This window comes from Canis aureus, chromosome 31 (genome assembly GCF_053574225.1).
Source record: "Canis aureus isolate CA01 chromosome 31, VMU_Caureus_v.1.0, whole genome shotgun sequence".
Classification (NCBI taxonomy): domain Eukaryota; kingdom Metazoa; phylum Chordata; class Mammalia; order Carnivora; family Canidae; genus Canis; species Canis aureus.
The window spans coordinates 6,009,423-6,032,028 of record NC_135641.1 but is presented as its reverse complement, the minus strand read 5'-3'; the positions used below and the strand labels follow the sequence as shown (position 1 = coordinate 6,032,028).

General features: G+C 36.8%; 1 long non-coding RNA gene across 1 annotated transcript in view; it reads right to left on the bottom strand.

Moving 5' to 3' along the window:
• Positions 1-1,729: 1,729 nt before the first annotated feature.
• Positions 1,730-22,606, bottom strand: part of LOC144302140 (uncharacterized) — a 36,998-nt gene continuing 16,121 nt past the window's right edge. The window contains exons 4-6 of the long non-coding RNA XR_013369012.1: positions 5,861-6,108; positions 3,971-4,071; positions 1,730-2,532 (exon numbers count right to left, since the gene is read on the bottom strand). This is a non-coding gene — a long non-coding RNA (uncharacterized LOC144302140). The remainder of the gene's footprint in view (positions 2,533-3,970; positions 4,072-5,860; positions 6,109-22,606) is intronic.

Genomic DNA, 22,606 nt, shown 5'->3' with positions numbered 1-22,606 from the left:
TTGGCTGCTAAATGCCTTTCTGTGTATTTTCTTATTCATTCTGGGACTTCATTGAAGGGCAAATCCCTATTTGAACTCACCTTTTTCCTGATCAGAGAAAAAGAACTAAAAACCTGGCAGAAACACATCAATAGCTTTTATTATTTTTTAAATATTTTATTTATTTGTTTATTTATTCATGAGAGACACAGAGAGAGAGAGAGGCAGAGACACAGGCAGAGGTAGAAGTAGCCTCCATTCAGGGAGCCTGATGCAGTACTCGATCCCAGGACCCTGGGATCACGCCCTGAGCCAATGGCAGGCTCTAAACCACCGAGCCCCCCAGGTATCAATAGCTTTTAAAATTGTGTCTTGGCTTCAGCACTCATCATGTCTAGCAGTATGCACATGTGAACAAAGCAAAGTCACTGTGGACAAAGCAAGCCCCATGGACCAACCCAACATCAGTAGGAGGCACTGCATTTATAATGGCAATAATAGATTGAATGTATTTGGGAACAACAATGAAAGTGACTCTTTTTACCTTCTTAACTAAATTACTTTGAAAATTTTATCTCTAGGATATTTTCCTCTTTGAATAAATGTGTCTTTGCATCTCTAACACCTAGTACAGGGCCTGAAACACAATAGTGTTCATGAGTTATTTGCTAAGTAAATTACTGGATGGATGAATGGATAGAGGAACAAAAAAATGAAAGAACAAATGGATATATAACAATATTGTACTGTAATTAACTTTTGACAGTTGTATTACCCTGAGTATAACCAAAAATTCCTTGAGGTGAGGGCAGGTGTTTTATTCAAATTTCTCTCATCCCCCTTTTTGAAACTTCCTAGAAGAAGCATGGCCTGGTGTGAGTATATATTCAAAAACTTGCTGAGTGATAAGCAAATAGATGACTGGAGACCCCTTTATGTAAAGTTAGCCTCAGGTCAGCCCTCATAAATTATGCCTATTAAATAAAGGAGACACTAGCTGTACTTTAAGAAAACTCTGGGAAATGGCTCAAATTCTTGCTCTATTCAACCTTGCTGTGAGTACAAGTTTGGTTTTATAGAGATCTATATAATTACAGTTCAAGAAGGAAGAAATGTCTACCTATGAAGACAAAGACTGTCTCCTTAAAAACAAAACCAACAATATTTCTATCCCATAAAAAGTAATCCAAAAAGATTACTTCACTGTATTTTCTTTATAGCAGCATAGAAACAGAAGTGGAAACAGATGCTTTCCCTGCAGTTCGATTATTACAAGAATAAGCAAGGGCACTATTTCCACACAAGTGTGTAAAAGCTGTGATGGTTATTATTGCTGTTAGTGAGAAATCTGGACCAGGCCATCTTCTGTTCTTTCATGTAGACATTTAGTTGTCTAGAAAGTGATAGTGGTACTGTGATTGGTATAGACATTGGCAACTTGCATTGCCTGACCTCGTCATTAATTCCACCGTTGGCTTGCCTGCCCAACTTACGTTCCTTTCAGACTGTCAGCTTTAACATCTTACTAAATCTTGCAGCACAACTAACTGCTGGTACTCTTGAATATGATTCTGTACAACCAGAATTTTAAACAACCAGTTGTTTAAAACAGACTCAACATAATAAAAATGAACTTGTTTGTCTCCATGGAGGAAGGTTCTGAAGGAGGTTTCAGAATACCTGAGATTTACCTTCTTATAATATTGTCATGAAAAATAACTATTTTTGAAGGAAACAGTTCCAAAATATATTCAGCAGTTCCATATTTTCTTTTAAAAGGATACAATATGTATTTGTCCTGATGAATCAGCATATTATGATTTGTTTCCCTTTATATGCCAAATGGCAGCTCACTTCTTTTTTAAGGCTGTCTTTTGTAATATTTTGTTTAGTTTGTTAGCCTCTTATGAAATACATACCATAAATGTGTTCAGTTTGCTATTTGTTATCAGCTGTAAGTAGTAAAAAAAAATAAAATTTAGATGGTAAAATTTCTACACACATTGAGCCAACAAGCAGGGAATAAAAGCCAAGATACAAAGTGAAATGCAAGCACTATAGTGTTTTGCTTCTATTTTCCTGCTTTTTCTTCCATTTTTTTCCTTTTCTCCATTAAGCTTGCCGTAAATTTTAGGACAAGTTCTGTACTAAAGTAGATGGATAGGTAAACAAGATAAAATGTACTTTTCAGAAAATCTAGAACACCATTTATTGTCTATGAAAGGAAAATACTTCTAAGCTTCTCTTATCACTTAGAATTGTTTCATTACATGTTCAATAAACCATGACTAAAGAGTTTATTTACACATGCATTTTGACCTTGCACAGTGAACAAAAAAGAAAATATGAATGGAACAAGTTAATCATGATATTCCTCAAACTTCTGGAGCAACTTCATTTTCATATGTGTCTATTTCCATCATTCCGACCTTCACCCTGGCATGGAATTTCCTTCTATCTGGTTATATAATTCTGACAATTTTTCTCCAATCATTTTCATCAGTTGCTTTATCAGTTTTCACTTGTTAACTGAATGAAACTCAGCTGTAAAATCTGAAAAGACACAGAACCATGCTTATTTTCCTGGCTTAATTGGGAGAAAACAACACTTCAGTGTGACTAGATTTGCACTGTAGTTTTGCTCTAAAACCTTACAAGTTTTCTTTTTGAATTGTAACTCCTATAACACCCATTTATTTTATAGGATCATAAAATAGCAGACACACACACACACACACACACACACACATACTTTAAAAGAGAAGCTTTTTTTCTCCTGGGATCTGATTAAATGTTGTATTAATGTAGTTTATGACTCACAATTGAGGCTATTTTTAAAATTTTCTTCTTAATGCTGTTGAGTGTATGCTCAGATGCCTGGGCTTCTATGATTTGCCAGAGGATTTCATCTTGGTTGATTTCCTACATTTGCTATTTTGCTTTAATAACAAAAACACTTGTCATATTCTTCTAGTATAAAGGAGTATCTGGTCACTGCCCTTCCTAGAAAACTCTCTCTATACCAACACCGTAAACAGGACATCAGCCTTCTGGGTTCTCAGGAATTCCTGCCAACTTGCTTTCGTTTTCCTCACAATATGACATAAATGGCCTCCACAATAGTCATTGTGTCTTTAGCATGGCATCTATCCATTTCAATTATAAAAATGTTTAGAGCAATTATCTTGGCAAGAACCAGTCTAGAAGAACCCATCTCACATATTGACCCATCTTGAACTCATTTCATCTCTGCCATCATCCTGTTAATGGCACCTGATGTGTCTCTGAAACATAATTTTATCTCTTATATTTTTATTAGGCTGAATAGGTTTACATTTTTATTAGGCTGAATAGGTTTACTTAATCTCAGAATATGATGCCTTACAAACCCTGTGGCCAGAAATTCACCTGCCTCATAAATAGGAATAAATTCAGCATCCAAAACAAAACAAGCCCCCCAGAATGCAAATTCTCTAGTCCAGGAGTATTCCCAAGATCCACCCTGGTTGATGTGGTAAGACTCCAGCTGCACATCTGACAGCCCTTGGAATTGATAGCACTGGTGGCTCTAGGCCAAGCAAAAGCAGATGGGACAATCTTTTTAGCTACAGTGGATGTAATGTTGGCAAAGATCTTCAGTAGCAATCTTCTCTGTCAACAGGTCTGCCCCCTCTCAGAAAAGAAGTAAGGCATGAGCATAAACTAAAGATGGAGGATAATTTGATAGTGTCTGTGGGGAAAAGAACCTCTCACTTTAATAGACAGTATTATAAATATTATAATAGAGTTATTAGTGGGAGCACACTGGAAAAAGCAGCTGGATTGTAGCAGTCAAAAATGTTATAGCCTCAGGCTTGAATATGAGAATACACAGCTGAAGAAACTTTTCATTGACCATCTGTTCCATAAAACCATCAGAGATGGAGAAAGCAACAATGTCTTCTGCTAATGACTCAAGGGAGAAGGGTGGCTCATTACTCAGAGGACTTACCCACTATTTGCTTCTGAGAAACAGTAGTGATGACATCTGAGTGACTTTCTTTGACAAATGTGTCTCTGGTTGAAATACTGGGAACTCTGGGGCACGTCTCTCTGGAGGAGAAGAGAACCTGAGAAATCTTAACAGTACTTTCTGAAATAAAGAAAAAAATCCCCCAGATACCTCAAAACATGGCAGTGTGAGGATGAGTGGGAGGACGTTGCATGATTATTTTGCATTTACGTTATGTTCACCAGCTTATATGCATGTTTAGTCATTGATGAGTCACCATGCTAATATGGGGAGATTAGCTCGGTCTCATATATCCTATGAAATTCTGCAGGAAGAGAGTAGAAACAAAGTGCTGTTCAAAACTATACCTATACTTAAAGGTTACTAAGCAACTTTAGACAAATTTTCTGCCTTAATTCCTCTTCAGTCTTTTAGGAGTAATGAGTGCCCACATTAGCTCCAGACCTTGAAAATAAGTGGGACACAGTCATTTGGGGGCTTCAGGGTGAAGAGGAGGCCACTAAAATGTAGACAGAGCCATAAAAAAAGGTCTTTGCTAATAGCATCCCTAGTTTGTGGCCTACATAGGCTAATACATAGTCACTTAGGTTGCTGTAATACATACATAGTAGGAAAGGACTTAAGGGCCAATGAATTATCATATAAACTTTTCTTCTGCAAAGCTAGTGTTTGAATTAAAGCGAAAGTATCAGACTATTAAATATAATAATTTTGGCCATAGTTCTGAGGCTGAGGAGGAAAAAGTGATAATTTTGAAAGCAAAATTTTCAGAAAAGCCATACATAGAAAAGGAAACCTGTTGCTCCTTGGGGAGCTGCTTTCTTAGAAACACTGTATCCTAAAGTCATTCTTTTCTATTCAAAATGATGTCTTCCTGCAGGATGATCTTCATAGGAAGCTATCCTGATTGACACTAGAGTGATAGCAGATTTAAGAAAAGAATAATGGATGTGAGGCAATTGATCAGTGAGGCTCCTGGCCAGTGGAGTAAGGTTTCTGGAAAACCCAGAAATAATTTATCAGCTGGGTCTTGTGATTAAGATGGCACTCCTTGGCACTGTCTTCCAGTAACAGATGCTCTCCTCAGCCTTGCCCACCCAGTGTGCAAATTGGGCAATGAGAAAGTGGAAACATGAAATACAGATGTAAAAACGCAGCTCAAGATGCCACAAGTTAGTTTTGCAAACTGGTTAATATTTTATGGGAAGCTTAGAACAGAATATATATGTGTTTTTAAATCCTAGGAGGGTAAACCACTGACTCTTATGTTTCTTTCTCACAAATCTGGATCAGGAGGCAGATTTAAGAGAAACATGCTGAAAAACTGTAGGCAATGCTGCCTGTGACCAGTTTGTACCTCTGCAGGTCCCATAATAACCATTCCCATGGTGGGCTCTCTCTGATGGCAGGAGCTGCCTCAGTCTCTCTGCAGGATGCCTCAGAAGTAGAAGAGACTTAAGGGCTCTGAAGCAGCCTACAAACAATGACAAACAGGAGGTGGTGGGCAAACAAAATAGTTTCTCACTCCTCTGGAGAGACAATTCTAAGGATTACTTTATGCAGAGTTTTGATTTCCAACAGCAGTAACAGACTCATTAATGCAACACACACTAGGTTATGTGGGAATGAATAGAAGTTATAGTAGGTGAAATCATATGAAAAAACAAGGGAGATAGAAAACAGGAATGATGCTAGAAGAGAGGAGTGATGTCATAAGCCCAGGATGGGTAGAGGTGTCTTCTAGGGTCGGGGAGAGACTGAGTGACTATCTTCCCCTTTCTGTACCACCACTGTCCTCAGAAACTCTGCATGACTCTGTGTCATAACTTTGTGATATGCATCTGGGATTCATGTCCAAATCCCACTTACCCCAAGCCATGGGGATTTTCAGATGATAAAGAATTTGCTGTCATTTTGAAATTTTGTTTTTATTTCTGCCTGGTTGTGTGGTATGTGGCTCCTGGTTGTAATTTTCCATCTTCTAAAGAGGCATTCATCTTCATCAGTATTTGGGGAAGTAGTGACAATGATCTGGTGAGGAAATGCTTGGCCCAGACCACAGAACAACTGGACTCTGGTCCCTCCTTTCCTCTTCCCACTTCTCCAAAGCAGCTACACTGGCAAAGAGAAAGACAGGAGCTCTCAGGATGAATTAGAACATCATCATTCCAGAAGAAAAGACAAATTCTTGTGCGTGTGATAGATGGCTGCATGGTATAAACTCAGTGACCCTGGATTTGATTATTCAGAGGATTCCAGATACTTGCTAGAGAACAGAGTGCCCCAATCCTTGACCATCAGTGCCCTTCCCATACCAGGTGAGGCAGCCAATCCTTTGAGTTCAGGCTGATGAAGGGAGCACTGTGGAGCCCCTGAGACCACAGATCTGAGACGAGAGCCCCCAACTCTGCCCTGTAGGATTGCAATGCTATGTTCTTCTTAAGCAGAGGAATACTGAGTGAAACATCAATTGAAGATTGTGTAGAGAAAGAAATTCTTTGAGTTTTCCAAAGAAAAAATACTATAAAAAGATACTGTTATGCCCTCATAAAAATAAAGCAGAAAAGGGACACAGAACCCTAGTATTCCAATGTAGAAAATCATGACTACTGATGTTTGTACCTTCCCCAAAGAGAGGAGACAGAGTTGGATCTGAAACACTTATTCTTTCCTTGTCTTTCAGAATTAAGACAGAGATAGGTAGAGGGGAAAAGGGACCACTGACAAGTTGGTTTTGACTTGTTTAACCCTGAGCTTTCCAAGGGTTACCTATGATCTTTCCTTGCATGAGTTTCTATGCCCACAGTCTCAGAGGACATAAGTTGCTAATACAAGTCTTTCAAATGAAGCCCACAGCAGGGAGCTTTATAGGAAGGGAATATAGGATACATGGCAGATTTCCTGCCCTGCCCACTATTAGAAGGAGTAAGCAAGAAGACATGCAAGCTGGATACAGGCAATTGGAGATTCCCCATCCCATCTCCTGTCCTTGGGATGTGCTTCTCTTGCCTTCCTCACTCCCAGAGGCTGCTCCAAGTATAAAGTCTTGAATAGAAATGTGGTATTGAGGTTACCCCCTGCACACATCATATCAGGATCAGCATCAATTTGATGCTTGGGTTGTAGCTTAGCAAAGTCCAGGTCCTAGAAGATCCCTTAGACTCCTTTCCTACAGCCTCTAATGGTGTGTTTTCTAGACAGAAAAAATCAGACACAGAGATAGTCTTCCCAGGAAATTTCTGAAATCCCAGGATTGATAATGGTGTCCAGGGCATCCTCTCTACATGTTCTCCAGGAAGCCTGTGTGCACCGCCAGAACTCCACAAGATTGCACTATTGCTCCCAGGAATATCAGGCCATTGCCACTATCTTCATGAATATGTGTTTCATCGCCAAACAGAAAATGCTCCTCCAAGTCTTTTGTGGAAGAAAATTTCACTCCAGTAAGGAACTTCATTAATTCTCATAGGAGCACATCTCCTTAAGAGTTCTGCTTTTTTGTAATCAGTGAGGTTTATCCTTCACAAATACGTGTCTTCCTTCAAATACAAAAGTGGTTTCCTCCATCTGTGTCTTGGTTTGCGTGGAGGTTTGAGGCATCCAGGAACTTGAGAAGGAAGGTGTCAGCTTTGGCTTTAACACTCTGCATTTTTATGCTTCTAAAGAGTGGCAGGCGCATGGAGGGAGGTAAAGAGAGGGAGGGTTGCACATCCACTATCATCCGGAGTCCTTTCAATCTGCTAAGATAACCTAATTTTGAAATACATAATTATCCTGTGTAACTTTCATTTGGGGAAAAAACAAAAACTAGTATAAAAATATTCATTCATTCATCCATTGAATGGCTTATGAAAGTGAAAAAAAAAAAAAAAAAAAAGCAAGTAAAGACCAAAGCCTAGGGCCTGGCTTAGCCAGTTCTTCACCAAAAACCTACCTTCCTTTCCATCTCAACACCGGAGATAAAGTGAGTCTGTAAGCATGTCTGAGTGAGTAATATGGGAACATTAGCATGTGTGTTGTCACCTTGGCTATTTTCTGGTGAGTCCTGTGCACTTCGGGGTTGTTAATGGGTAGAACATTCTCCTTTCTTTTGCTTTCCCAATAGAAGGAGGCCAGAGGGTAAGGAGGGCAGAGAAAAGGGCTTGGCTAAGTGGGGAGGAGAAGGAAGACATTCTATTTTCAGGCTTGGCCAAGAAATCCTTATGTATTTCCAAGTAGCACTCAGGTTATTCTCCTGCCTCTGGATGCATACAGAATTCAAAGCCAGCGACATGTTAAAATCACCTCCTGGCCTGAGCCAGCTTGCCCAACCTCCACCCATGACAACTGGAAAACAGCTGCTTGAAGGGGCTCAGGGACAGGGACTTTTTCCTCAAAACAATTCCATTTTTGTATTCTAGCAAATATAACCAATGCACAGTGAACATAGGGTGGGGTCTGCTTTAGGTGAAGCCATGTGTTGGAGGTTCAGGGTAGTGCTCTGGTGATCCCTGGAGGTGGAGAATTCAGGAAAAGGTAGGAAATGTTTGGTTAAAAACATTTGGGGGTGCCCAAATAGCTCAGTCAGTTAAGCGTAAGTATCTGCCCTTGATCTTGGCTCAAGTCATGGTCTCAGGGTCCTGCACTAAGTGCAGGGTCTTAGGCTCTGCACTAAGTGTGGAATCTGCTTGAGATCCTCTCCATCTCCTCTCCATCTGCCTCCCCCCCCCCGAAATAAATAAATAAAATATTAAAAAAAAAACATTTTGAGTGGTAGTGCTCACAATCAGAACACACAATTAGGGTGAACCACCATTCACCCTGTACAGGGCTGTGTTTCATGGGGTGCCACTGATACTGAATGCAATGGGAATGGGACTTCCTGGAGTTATATGATACTCAGGCCTATACCATGCACCTAATATCAGGGTAACCAAAATGCATGAATGTTTAGATACCTATTATACATTCCTACCTAGGCTCTCACCTGGGAGGAAATTTCGCCAGAGATAGAGCAGACAGGGGCTAAGATGGATGCTGGGTTAAAAAAGGAAGAGTTGGCCAAAGTTAGCAGGGTAATTGAGGGAAAGAATGTGGTGATATGTCAATTGGTATCCCTTTCCTATGCCTGTGGATTCAGACATACTTCTGCTGAGATGAACCAATGTGTTTAATGGAGGGACTGAATAATAATCACCATAGTTTAGGAACTGCACAAAACATGCTGGTGTCCATACTTAGCCCAGAGGCTATGGGGCCCTCACATTTTAGTGGACCATATAGGCTTGCACTAAGAACTTCCAATAGCAACAATGAAGGACCAAAAACAAGGTCTTTATTAAGCATTTTATTGAGGTGGACACCATGATTAAGGGGAAACTTGCTCTCAATATTAGCTAGTATTGGATGTCTTTTACCTAGTAAAGACTGACTTCAAATCTGATAAAATTTAATTTTGAAAAATTAAGTGATGAGATATATCTTTCACCTAACCAGTTGTGAAATATGTTCTTGATTTTCTATTATTATATTTTTAATATTACAACTCTTCAAAGCAGCAGATATCATGTATTTTTTTTTTTTTTTTTTTTTTTTACAGAAGAAGAAATAGAGGCACAGAGAAGTTAATGTATACTTAGTGGACTAGCGTAAAATAAGGATCTGGAGAACCCTCTGTGATTGTAAGGAATAAGTTAAAATAAAGTGACAAAAAATATAAGGTGATTGTTTTAACTAACACAAGGGAAAGTACTGACTCATGGAAAGGGTAAGTCTGACATTAAGGCTGCATTCAGACACCAGGATTATTGCAAGGGTCCAACTGATGTCCTCAGGATTCAGTTTCTCTTGATCTCTTGGCTCTATTCTTTCATACTTCCTCAATCTCAGACTTCATGTGGTAGAAACATGCCTGGCAGCAAGTTCAAAATGAAATCCTTTCAGGTTGTAGTACAGCTGACAACACAGTTTCTTTCTTTCTTTCTTTCTTTTTTTTTTTTAAGGTTTTATTTATTCATGAGAGACAGAGAGGGAGGGAGAGAGAGAGAGAGAGAGAGAGAGAGAGAGAGAGGCAGAGACACAGGCAGAGGGAGAAGCAGGCTCCATGCAGGGAGCCTGACATGGGACTCGATTCCAGGTGTCCAGGATCATGCCCTGGGCTGAAGGCAGCACTAACCGCTGAGCCACCAGGACAGTTTCTACTTCACAAGAGTTGCTATAAGAGCTTTACTGTTCTTTATTGGCTCTAGTTGGGCTACATGCTCTTCCCTAAACCAGTCACTGGGGATAGGATGCTTTTTTCTTTTTTTTATTGGCTGGGTCTACGTCCCATGCCCACCCTTAGACTAAGGGTAGGGGTAGAAGATGACTCCACCTACACCTAAACAGAAACTAAAGAATAGAGGTAATTCTCCTAAATGAATTTTGATACTTGTTTTCAAGCATCAAACAAGTATAAAAGGAGGAGACATACTTGTTTTTCACAATATCTCAATGAGCTCTGTTCCTTCATAATGGCCACAAAGTTCTTAATTGAATTGAACTCTAATTCTAATGATAAATGATGAACAATCCAGATTTTGTCATCTCCCTCCCAACCAAAAATAGATCTCTAAAATCCATGAATCCATTTACAAAGATCATCAAATATTTAGATTATAAAACCAAATTTCTGATCCTTGCTGCCACAAGTTGAGAATAACTTTTCATCTATAAACAAAGCAATAGTAGAAACAAAATCCAAAATTAGTTGAGAGGAGGAAAATCTAGAGAAATAGAGTTTGAGCAAAATTAAACTTTTATTGTCACCCATGTTCACCTCTGCAGGTGATAGAAAGACATGCCTGGGCTTATGCTGCCCAGGAGATGCATTTTTCTGGCAACACATAACCTGGCTGTCAGGTGAATCTACTTCACATCTCAGGAAACAACTTTCAAACATGATACATAATTATTTTTGAAAGACATCATAATCATGACTTCTACACATATACAAAACAAGCATTGCCACAGGTTTATTTAACTCATTAACTAATGAGGAAACCAGCAAATGTTTCACCTCTTTCCAGGGAGAATCCAAAGTACAACACATACATAAGGAAACAAGAAATGCTAAAATGAATTTACAGATAGAGGCAAATGAGTCTATCCTTAGGGTAATTACCTATTGCATTCTGCTAGCCATGATTTCCATATTTATGGACAAGAATCATTTTTAAAAATATTTTATTTATTTATTCATAAGAGATACATAGAGAGAGGCAGAGACATAGGTAGAGGGAGAAGCAGGCTCCCTGCAAGGAGCCTGGTGTGGAACTCGATCCCGAGACCCTGAGGATCACAACCTGAGCCCAAGGCAGAGGTCCTTTTGAACTATTGAGCCATCCAGGTGTCCCATGGACAAGAATCATTTATATTATTACCAGTTTTACACAGCTTACAGAGATATAAATAGCTCCCAGCTATGAAAAGTAGAAATAATATAGATAGAAGGGATTTACTATCCCAGATTTTTTGGCTTTTTGCCAGTTTCCCAATATCCCAGGACTCTGATATGGCCACAACAGGCAATCCAAGAAGACCTGTGAACCCTACTCCTGCTATATCCTACTACATTGGTAACAAAAGAAGGGAATTTTCTCAATCTCCATGTCTCACACTTTTTTTGTAAGTAAAATGGCTATCCTAGGTTTGTTTGAATCCCCTTTTCCTAGAATTTTCCTGGAAATCCATGGAGATTAGACAAAAATAGTGTAAGTCAAAACCATCTGTCCCCCTACAGTGTAAATATCTAAATTACATACCTTTTCAACTATACGCTTTGTTGTATTCCCTAGTAAGGCTCTATTTCTTGCTTCTTATTTCTTTAAAGTCCTTTCAGTTATAGTCTATATTCCATGTACATCATACAGTGGCCACATACAACTTATTCCATGTTTTTGCTCATTGAACATTCATTAATGAAAAACCACTCAACATTAACATTATGAGCTGGTATGCTGACTGAACATGTAGTGGCATAAAGTCTAACAACTGTTTTTCTAGTTTGATTTGTTGAAATACATAATGCCGTCTTTCATGACATGAAAGTTATCTTTCATGACATACCTTGTTTTTTTCATTTTTTTTAAAACCCCCTTGAATCTCTTGACCAACAAATTTTTTAAATTTCTCCATTGAAAAAACAAACAAAAAACATTAATGTCAATTTTTAATCCCTTCTCAGTGCTACACAGGATGACACTACTGGTCCCCATCTTAGAAGAGTAATTAGTTACACCAACATAAAAGAATTCGATTCTTCAAGGAATGAAGCCGATTTCAAGGAACAGTCATAACAATTGTTTATAATTATCCACTTCAACTCAGTATTGCTTTTTCATAAGTAATGTCCCCTTTAAGAACAGCTTTGACATTTAAAGAGCTAAAAGTTTGTAATTTCTGTCTAACTCATTCAACAAGTTCCCTACAGCAATGGAGTACTTCAAAAACACTGCTTACACTTCTTTCAATTTGCATAATTCTGTTGCTAATGAGCTACTGAACACTATGAGCAAGAAATAGATAGACCTCACTTAATAAATTATTTAAAAAGTCAACAAGATTTTTGAGATCTTTCATTCCAAATTAAAGTACAATTTCAGTGATTCAAAGAAACCAAGAATTCTCTCAACTCCATTTGTTAAAGAGAGCAATGATTTTTGAAGAGAAAGAATTAAAAAATACTGAACTTCATCTGTTTTACAGATGTTTATCAAATATTAGAGAAATAGCTAATCTTATGCAAGTTGTCTCATAAAACCTGCTACCCAGCACATTTTGTAGGCTAATAGAACGTTAGTATCAAGACCAAATAAAAGTAATGTCAAAAAATGATGCATAAATATAGATGCAAATAAAATACCAAGATTCAGTAATATATTTTAAAAATCCTATTAAATTATTAGAGTATAAACTAGGAATTCAATAATGGTTTGGAATAAGCAAATGTACTTTATTATAACAACGTTCTCAGTAGATGCAGGACAATATATTTTAGGGCATAAATGTCAATTTGTGATTTAAAAATGTCTCAGCAAACAGAGAACTTCCTTAACCAGTAACAGTTATATTCCAAAAATATATGTCCAATACTAATGGGAAAAAAATACCTAAAGACCCTTTTAGGTTGGATACAAGAAAAAGAGTACATATAGTAGAAAAATACATTATTTTTACTTTTTAAAATCCCTCTCAAAATTTGGTTGAAAGTTTATTACATTTATATATTGACTGGGGAGAAATTATATCTTTGTGGTATTAAGTCATTCCAAATAAATGACAGGTTCTTGTTTTATTTTGAACTTGGTTGTTAATATTTTACCCTGTAAAGATTGCTTTTATTATTTGTATACAAATTAGTATATGCATTGACACTACATAACAATCTTGTTTCTTAAATTTTTTCTCCAGTAATTGTTAACAACCATTAATGATTCCAGCCAAGATCAATTATTACCACAGTGGTTATGAGATTATCTTTCCTAGTATTTCTTCTTTATTTATCAGTTTATATTTTTATGTAAAGAGGGCCTCTCTCCTACTCCCTTATTTTCTGTGCAGCAATTTTCATATTATTTTCTATATATGTTAATTCAATATGTTATAATTTGTTCAAATAAAAAACTCTTCTCTAAAAAATTAAGAAGAAAAAAATAGGCTTTTTTTGCCTACACCATTGCACTTTTATTCTTTGCCTATACTCCTTATCACTGTGAATTTTCATGGCTACTTAACATGTCACATGCATATACTTCCCATCAATACTCACTTTGTAAGTAGAGATCATCTTACCTGTTTATAACTGAGGAAGACTTGTCACAAGTAAAGTGTGGTAGGTGCTCACAAAATATATAATGAATAACTTTCAGAGAGCTTTGTTAAATGAATGAATGGCATATTAAAAGTTCTACCAGTAGTAAAGTAGTATTCTTTTTTACCTTTGAAATAGTTTCACAGTTCTAGTGAATAATAAGGAGAACTATATGAAATGTCTAAATAAATCCAAAAGGAAAAAGTGAATTAGAGGTAGAAGAAACTAATGTCATCATAGAAATCAAGGCCTTGCAACTGGGAAAGTTATAAGTACCTAAAAGAAGATTCTTCATACAGATGTCAATTAACATAAGTTAGTAGAGATAGGACAATGGAAGGGAGAAAACAAATATTAAAGAGAATATTAAATGGTAGCATGAGAAAGTACAAAGCATAAAGCAAGTTATTCTTCCTAGGCTCACTGATTTAATGTAAATAATAATAAAGAAGAAAAATATTAGGTTTTGAATTTGCATTTGTCTCTTAAAAATAACTCAAGGAAAAAATATATAAATAGGATATTATTAGGAAGCTCCAAAGTAGATGAAGTATCTGCACTACATTAACAGTATCTGCAAATATTAATAAATTCAATTCTCTGGATCAAGAATCCTGAAACTTTTTGTGAGGTCTAGTAAAGCCTATGGATCCCTTTTTTAGAATAATATTTTAAATTCAGTATAGTAAAATACAAAGATTACAGAGAAAATTATAGACATGTCATCAAATATTTTAAAAATATATTCATGACATAGTGATGTGTTATTATATGTGCAAGGCACAGTTAAATTTTATCTTTTTATTTTATTTTTTTAATTGAAAGTTTACAGTTGAAATGTTTATTTCATCACCTTAATTTTTTTTAGAGATTTTTATTTATTTATTCATGAGAGACACAGAGAGAGAGAGAGAGGCAGAGGGAGAGGGAGCAGAGGGAGAAGCAGGCTCCATGCAGGGAGCCTGATGTGGGACTCGATCCTGGGACCCCAGGATCACACCCTGGGCTGAAGGCAGTCACTAAACCGCTGAGCTACCCAGGGATCCCCAATTTTATCTTTTTAAAGAGAGCAATAAAAAAACTATAGGTGCTTATCCTAAATAAGAACATGAAATTTGAGTGGATTTTGACAAGGCAACATGTATGTCACATTGGAGGACCAAAATTTTCAATATTTTGTTTGAAAGTTATAAGGCTTGAAAATATCCATTCCCAAGGATTTATTGTTACAAATGCAATTAAAGCTTTCATGGCTCATCTCATTAAGATGGGGACTAACTACTCTCAAAGAACATCAGAATTTTATAAGATATTTTGAATTAAACATCCCTGTGTGAACACATGACATCATCATTTGGTGGCTAAATGACCACCAGGCAAAGCATTACCAGAGTTGGCCAGTTGGAAACTGTAAGACTCAGATCACATAAAATAATTGCTATTTGTATTTGGTTATAGCTATAAGCATTAATTTTATATATGTGTGTATACATATACACACTCTATCCTTTATTTTATATACATAAGCATAGGTCTAATATGTCAAAAAATATCAATAGTTTCAACCGATACCAGTACCATAGCTAATGCTCAATACTAAGAGTATTTGTCCATATTTTGCCTACATTGGAAAACAATGCTATATTTCCCTTAAGGAAAGTAACCTTACAAATTAGTGAAAACACAGACACCACAAGTTCACAACCATCCCAGATTCTATCCTTACCTCCTTGAGACCATGAACCAATGTGAAGACTCACTGTGTCTAGATCCAAATAGTATATTGCCTCAGGGTATTGATAGAACTTACACATATAAATAATAATTCTAAGTACAGCAGTAATAGAAAACATTTGAGCACATTACATATGTTTATTAATTCTCACAATAGCACTATGAGAACCCCATAAGTATTGCTTTCATTTCACAGCTGAAAGTGATATTTAGGTGGAACATTTTTATCTCAAATCACACATCAAATTAGTGGAAGAGTTATTAAAATCAATATTCATAGTTCTCCTAATGATGAAAATGTAAAACAATATGCCAATATTCAGATGCAGTATGTGTATATCTGTATGAATTTTTCAATAGGACCTCATATTCAGTGTACATTGAATGATGGGTGACACTGTAGGAAGGCTAGCTGGAGGACTCAGAATGAGAAGAAATCTATTATATAAAAGAAGAATCAAGAAACTGAGCAACAGAGTGAAAGCTGGGAAATAGCAACTCATTACCAGTTGACCTCAAAATTAGGCGAGAGAGGAAACCAAATGTTCTAACAGCAACACTAGGAGATTAACATTTTCCACACTTTGTGGGTCACTCATCTGCTAGATGAAGAATACAGATTCAATTATTCTGAAAACAAGAGACTACACTTCCCTGTCAGACCATGACACAATGCTGTTGAGTTGCCTTGACAACCTCGGATCAATCAACATTTCAAGTTTTGGATGAAAGACTTTTTTTAAATTCACTTTTACATGTTATTTATCAAAATAAGATAAATATGTAATAACCTTCATAGACTTTTTCTATTATATATGTATTTATGGTATTTATTAGCAAGATGCTGGGTAGTTAGGTACGTGCTACATACATTAAACATTTCACCACCTGCAGGAGATGTTAAATAAATTCCTCTAAAGTTTGATGGAGTCACCTGGCAGCCTTCCTAATTTAGGAGTAATATCAAAAGTAATTTGATCATGACCATTACGTAAGCTGTATGTGTAAGGCAATAGAATTTGTTAAGAAAAACAATAATAACTTAATGATAATCATGTGTAAACAAGCACTACACTAATTTTAATGGCATACAAATGCTATGGCTCCCTTGTTAAAACACCTGAACCTACTTACAACTCTCTCTCATTATTGAGTCTCCAAAGACCAAACAAAAATAGTGATGTTTTTAATTATCCTGATTACAACCCACATTAAATAAGAATGTGCCCCAGGAGGATATGCAGAGTTTGTGATTTTTAAAGCCATTTAGAACATCAATTTTGTATTGATAGACCTATAGCTTTTCTAGGAAAAAAGAACCAACTCCCCAAAATGTGGTCTCTATAAATCCTGAAAAATACTGTTTTTTTTTTAATGATTCATCTATTATCCACATACAAAAGAGTGTATGTTAAAATACAAAGGGGAGAGTGTATATTTCATGCATAACTTGTTACCATCTTCTGAATATATTTAACACATTTGAGGCATAATGAAAATGAAAATTTTAGACCTGCATTTTTCACAGCTCATTTATATACCTAAAAAACATTCTACAAATAAAATGTAATATTTCAAAAATTCCAAATAGAAAACTAGAAAGTGGAATTATCTAGGATGATTACTCCCACAAAAGACGAGTTGATAAATTGCTGGATGTACACATTATTTAGTAATGGATATAATCAGCAAAAAAATTCAATTAAAGCAATTTTTTTAAAGTTTAAAGGATTCAGTTTGGGAATGGGGCAAGAGGGTAAAAAAGGAAAAGTAAAAGAACATTCAAACTCACTTGAACATTAAACTTTTTAGCTATGTACATTTATAACTTTTGATACTATAAAATAAAATATAATAAATGTGAATTCCTCTTCCTATGACTTGAGTCCTAAATCTACCTCTTCTGATGGCATGCACTGATCCGTAGTATTGACAGAAATTATCCTTTTCTTAACACACAAACACCTAGAGCCACAGGTAGGGAATAGGAGATTTCTTCAATTGTCAAGAACACAGATGTTGACATCTTATACCAGGATCATGGCTGTGGGGTAGTAATCAGTAGACAGAGCATGAATATATTTTGAAGGTTTAGCCAACAGGAGTTTTCTGAGATGCACTTTGAGAGAGAATGAGAACAGTGAAAGTTATTTCCAATGTTTAGGGCCAAGGTGATTAAAAGAACTCTTTTTCTGGGATAGGAAAAACTGTGGAAGGTGATTTGTAAAATACAAAATTAATAGCAAAATTTTAATAGTGCCAAAATCCTCTGACATTTTTGCCTTTGAGAGGTGGGTCTATACCCTCCCCCTTGACCTGGGTGGGCTCTGTGGCTATTTTACCCCTTGGAATATCACACGTGATGCTGTGCCAGTGTCTGGGCCCACACTTCAAAGCTTGGCAGCTTCTACTTTGTCTCTTGGAACACACACTCTTTAGATTCTGAAGGCCTGTAGAAGTATGACTCTAGGCTACCATGCTGCAAGGAGGCTCAAGCCATGTGGAAAGACCATGGAACATGAATCACCATGGAATTGGAGGGAAAGACAGAGACAGAGAGAACCAAGGTGCAAGGCACATATGTAAGAGAAGAAGCTATCTTGGAAGAGGATCCGTCAGCCACAGACATCCAAGCTAATTATATGTGAATCAGAGATGAACTGCCTATCTGATCCCTTCCCAAATTTCCAATCCACAAGTTCCTGAGCAAAATAAAATGGCCATTTTCAGACACTAAGTTGAGGAACAGTTTGCTGTATGTCAAGAGATTATCAAAACAGGAATTAGGAGTTGAGTTTTACATATGCTAATTTTGAGATGCCCCTAAACACCCAGGTGTCAATGTATTTCAGCCCTTAAATATTTGACAAATATTTTCCTGAAGGCTAAATGAGATAATATATGCCAAGAACCTAGTTAAGTGCCTCCTTGTTATAAATCACTCAACAAATGTTAAAGCTTTTCAAATTTTGAAGTCACCAATAGCCAAAGGACAGAGGAAATTAATTATGTTATGAATCACAATGCTATATACATTTTATAATAATTAAGCCATGCAAAAAGGTAGAGGGGAAAAGAAATGAAATAAAAAACATATATATTAACGTACTCTTTTACAGTGCATAGTGAGTAGATAAATGCTAAATCTGATTATTCATAAAATAAAGTTCATATATATTAAATCTTTAAAGTTAACCTCTAGAATAACCTGAAACAATATTTCTAAAATAGAGGAGAAAGAGAACAAAATTGGTGGCCTATTGGATGTACGATAATTGATTCTTTCTATAGCAGAAAACCAATGTGTTCGTGGTAGCTTTCTATTGCTCCCAAAATAGATTATCATAAAGCAATTTGTGTGCATATGTGATAAAAAACAATATAGATTGTACAATCCATTAATAAAGATAATATTAAGTATATACAGTTGACCCTTGAACAAATAGCTTTGATCTCTGCAGGTCCACTTACACATGGGTTTTCAACAGAGCAGTACTATAAATGCATTTTCCCTTTCTTATGATTTTCCTAATAACATTTTCTTTTCTCTAGCTTACTTCATTGTGAGACTGTAGTATATAATACATCTAGCGTACACAAAGTGTTAATTGACTATGTGATTGGTAAGGCTCTTGGTCAACAGTAGACTATTACCAATTAAGCTTGTGGGGATCTTCAACTGTAGGGTTGGGGGGTCAGCTCCCCTAATCCCTGCATTGTTCAAGGATCAACTGTATTTTTCACATGCTAGAAATAAATTTTAAAGGAAATCCAATAAACTAGGGAGTTATAGGGGAAAGAGAAACAGAGAACTTTTCATTTTACTTTCCTAATTTAGAAATTTGAAGGGAGATTTATAAAATAAAACAAATGTAAAATTACAGTTATTACTCAACACATATCTAAACCATATACCAATTCTCATCCAATGAGCAAAAATAAAAATGCCCACTTCTTACTTAAAATTGTGAAGTTCTATTTAGTTGTAAACATATTTTTAAGCTAACCACCTCTGTGATAACTAGAGGCTCCTATTCTTCTGTCTTACAAAAATTCTTTCTGATTCCAGTTAATCCAAAGTTATTTTGAGTCAGCATAATATAAATCCTCTCAGTTAAAAAATAAAAAATATATATATAATATGCTACACTTGAACTTTCTGAATAGACAGGATATGTCACTTCTATCAGAACTAGGGATTCAGGGCAGCCCGGGTGGCTCAGCGGTTTAGTGCCGCCTTCAGCCCAGGGCCTGATCCTGGAGACCTGGGATCGAGTCCCACATTGGGCTCCCGGCATGGAGCCTGCTTCTCCCTCTGCCTGTGTCTCTGCCTGCCTCCCCCTCTCTCTCTGTGTCTCTCATGAATAAATAAATAAAATCTTAAAAAAAAAGAACTAGGGATTCAGAGAACTGTAGTTAGTGTGTTCATTTTCTCCTTTCCTTTCTAGTGCAACTAAAAAACCTGACCTTTTGACCACCACTGTCACCCTCAAACATGAGCAATACATCAAAAATCATATTTAGAAAAAGAGAAAGCTTTCTACAGACTGTACTACTGCACCAAGATAAATCCATGCTGGCAGGATGAAACAAAACTATTTTCATTATTCAAATTATATAGGTCCCAAAGTATAATTCTTCTCACTGAAATATTTAGATAACTGAGTCAAAATTAATATGTATTATTGTTTAAAGTGCCTGTAGGTGGCATACAGTCTCTGCCTCTCTTGCTAATAGAAAGCTGTCCTGTCCCACCTCACATCTTAGTTCTTCCTACGTAATAATTAACCACATTTCAATCCTCACAGTCTCCTGTAAAACTTTTACCTTATGATATCACTTGTTTTTTATTTCTGTTATAAACACTATTCCTGATTATTTGGTTTAGGTTTTCTAACCAGGAGGGCCTAGAAACAAACAAACTGGCAAGTAGATGAATCTGCAGTCTTTCAGGTGAAATGCCCCAAGGGGAGAATCACTCAACAGTTCTTTTGTGGCACCATCAGAACTGCTTTTCAAAGAACTGAGTCATAGAGAATCCTGTCACTAGCTCAAAGTCTAAATATATTTTATAAAGAAAAATAGATTTAAGCAAAGGAAGGCTAAGGAATTTTATCCCAATGAAAAAGAAGTGTAGTTTAAGAAATTCACACCATACCGTAGATGTTCTATTAAAATTCCATCAAACTCATATGGTCTTTCTGGTTTCTCCTTCCTTATCTTTGCAGCAAATGCCCTATAACCTACTGTGTGTAAGATGAACTCCACCTGTCGGCGCCCTGTGGGAAGTTACTGGTCTCATGTTTGAGACCTTCTAATTCATCATTGTGCGAGAAACTATGACACATTTAGTGCATCCTTCCTCTGGGGACTTGACAAGGGAGTAGAGAAAGTGACCGGAAAGGTCATTTCCATTTCTTGCTTTTATGGTAAAACATTGAACGTTGGTTGTTTGCTTTCTTGCGAGTATTAGGCAGTTTAACAGGCAGCCATTTTGGTATAGAAAGGGTAATAACTGGCCACTCAATATATAGAGTAAAATATGAAAGCTGGATGAGTCTCTGACAATAGACATCATCTATTTCAAGAATATTGGAGCCTGATAGAGGTTTCATGACTTGCACAATCATGTTAAACTGTTGCCCCAGGTAGAAAGACTAAGCACTAGGAAGGAAAAATAACCAGAAAGAGAGTTTGAATTGCTTTCATAACTCCTGCCATTTCAAAACAAACCGCGGAACAATCCCCATGAATTTACTAGCTTGAGAGCTCTGATGGGAGCTGTAAGTGGAGATTCTGACAAGGAAGAGGAATCACACGTAGAATCACAGAGCAATTACAGGCATTACTAACTTGAAATAGAAAAATTGAGCCCAGCTGCTCTGCACTGACCACTGGGGAAGGATCTGGGTTTCTGTTGTGTACAGCAATTCTTGGCAACTCTCATCGACATCTAATACATGTTTCTATGCCTAGTAATTAAAAACCAACACGTTCCAAGCAGTTGCACAGAGGCTGAGGTCAAAAGACCATGTTAGGACAGCTGAACTAGCTCAGCTGCCTTTCCCGAGGACAATTGCTTTTCATAATTAAGCTTTGAACAGTATAATTCGAAGACGAACTGCCACACTTCCTATGGCCCTTTCTGCTACAGTCAAAATGTCTTATATGGGATTTTCTTGGAACAGAGACAGAGTATCAGCAATATGATCTGGAGCCATGTTGGAAAGGAAGTTAAATTGGAAAATCTATTGTTGTTTTTGTTGTTTTTAATGTGTCTTCCTCCCTCTCTATCCTACCATTTATTGCCAATCTTTACCTTATAAGTGAAATTATGACAGTCACTCCTTACCACCATTATTATCACAAAGCACACACATCTTTCCTATAGCACCTGGTAAATGAATTTAATCAACAACTACACTTACTTTGTATTTACCATGTGCCACATACTAGTCATACAATGGTGAGAGGAGTGTGGTCCTTACAGATAGAATAGAGAGCTCACAGTGGGAGAGACGGAGAAGTCAGCATAAAACTACAATGTATAAGCACATATGACATGGCATCTGCAAGGATGAGGGCACATACACATTTTGAATGTCAGAAAGGGTTGCCTGGGAAGAATACATTCAACTCTGAGACCAGAAATCAATGAGTTAGAATTATCTGGGTGAAGCAAGGGTGGATCTCCTCTCAGGCATTTGGAACAGCAGTTGTAAAATGCTGAAGATGAGCAAGAATTGTCATATTCCAGGACTCATCCTGTTATGACTTTTCCCCAGATATCTATCTATATTCCCTGCCTTCACCCCTGTTAAAACACCCCCCCTCCCCTAGCTTTGGCCATTAGTAATCTCTGTACCCTTCTTCATCTAGACTTCTTGAGGACTTCTCACTTGCAATTAGCCCTTCTTGTTTCATCTATTTGCTTCTCTCTTTAGAATCCTTTAATCCATTATACCCACCATATATTAATTCTTAAAAGGAAAAATGAGAAGAAAAAGAAAACTTCTTTTGACTTCCATGCTAGGGAATTGGATGTTTTATCC